At 48.7% G+C, this 1,831-nt stretch overlaps 1 pseudogene; it reads left to right on the top strand.

Annotated features, from left to right (window-relative positions):
* Positions 1-1,273: 1,273 nt before the first annotated feature.
* LOC146006112 (U2 spliceosomal RNA) lies at positions 1,274-1,380 on the top strand (annotated as a pseudogene).
* The last annotated feature ends 451 nt before the right edge of the window (positions 1,381-1,831 follow it).

The raw sequence follows: 1,831 nt of genomic DNA, 5'->3' as shown, positions 1-1,831 counted from the left end.
TAGTGATCAGCACAAAAGGGGGTGCAGCAGACACAAAAAATAGCACTCTCTATCACTCTCTATCACTCTCTATCACTATCTGTCCCTATCTCTCACGATCTGTGACTCTATGACACTGCAGCAGCAGCACACACAGAAGTCACAAGATCCAGGAAGTATCCAGCTGCTGGCAGCATGCTACCAGCGGTGATCAGCGGTGATCAGGTAAGTTTCAGGCAAGGATCAGGTATGTATCACGACAGATTGGCACGGTGACCGCTCTGCACGCAATTCCAGACCGGAATGGCGTCTGCAGTGCAGTCACCGTTAGTTTAAATCACGCGCCTTGGCTGTGATTGGTCCGTGGGTCCCACGGACCAATCACAGCCTTGGGGGCAGGTGGGGTGAGGTGTCGTCGTCACCGATGACCCCCTCATGCCCCCTGACGCCCGGCGGTGATTGACACCTGTGTTACCGAGCGTCTGATTCGCCGGTAACACAGGAAAACGCTGTGAATGGCTGTTCACACTGAACAGCCAATCACAGCGATTGCCGACGGGGGGCGGCATCGCAGCCCCCCCTGGGCATGCAGGGACATGTCTGCTGTCAGGGACAGCAGACATCGTCCCTCTGTCCCCGCGTCTATAGACTATAGTCTATAGACGCGGGGACAGTTTAAAGTCATGACGTATATATACGTCATGTGTCGGGAAGTACATCCCGGCCATGACGTATATATACGTCAAATGTCGGGAAGGGGTTAAGGTCATTTTGCTTTCATTGAAATTACTATAATTTATGTTAATTTATGATAATTTATGATAATTTATGCGGTTGCAGGTTTTTATGTTGTTTATGTGGTGTTATGGTTTTTGTGTTGCTTTATGTTTTTTTATGCAGGTTATGTAGTTTTATGTTGCTAATGTTGTTTTATGTTGCTTTATGTAGTGTTATGTTGGTCCTTTTGCTTTCATTAAACTTACTACAATTTATGTTAATTTATGTTAATTTATGTTAATTTATTATAATTTATGAGGTTTCAGATTTTTATGTTGTTTGTGTTACTGTATGTTATTTTGGCCCTTATTCAGATCTGATCACAGTACAAATTTGTTCTCAAAATGGGAAAAACCATGTGCACAGCAGGTGGGGCAGATGTAACTTGTAAAGAGAGAGTTAGATTTGTGTGAGTTATTTTGTTTCTGTGCAGGATAAATACTGGCTGCATTATGTTTACACTGCAATTTAGATTTCAGTTTCAACACACCCCACCCAAATGTAACTCTCTCTGCACATGTTACCTCAGCCTTTTGGCTAAGATCAAGTGTAGTATCTGTTCTTATCAGTTTATTCTGAGAGGCAGCTCTGCTCCTTGTTTCTTGGACCGACAACGGTCCTTCTCAGGGCTACCGCTGCCAGGCCGAGAAGAGCGAATTGAGCGAAGACGTCGAGACTGCGAGGAGGAGAAGACATCGCTGAAGAGGGAGAAGCCGGAGAAGACTGAGGGTCAGACTTGCTCTGCTCTGCCCTCCGAAGCGACTGCCGACCCCTCCGCCTCTCGACGCCGAGGAAGAAGCTCCGCCCCCGACTGCGAGGAGAAGAGGATTTCGCCTGAGGAGGGAGATCAACGCACCCTAGCCACCTGGGAGAGGCAGACTTGTTTGCTCTGCCCTCTCGAAGCCTTGCAGCACTCCCGAGCTGCCTAGGAGGGTCAGACTTTTCTGCTCTGCCCTCTGAAGCCTCCACCGCTCCGGAGCCGCCGCCGAGGGTCAGACTTTCTGCTCTGCCCTCCGAAGCTCTGCAACGCTCCCCAGCCTCCGTGGAGGGTTAGACTTGCTTTGCTCTGCCCTCT

The sequence above is a fragment of the Crinia signifera genome, chromosome 5 (genome assembly GCF_055691185.1).
Source record: "Crinia signifera chromosome 5, ASM5569118v1, whole genome shotgun sequence".
NCBI lineage: Eukaryota > Metazoa > Chordata > Amphibia > Anura > Myobatrachidae > Crinia > Crinia signifera.
Note: the sequence above shows the minus strand (reverse complement) of the source record. Positions and strands in the feature narration are given on the sequence as shown.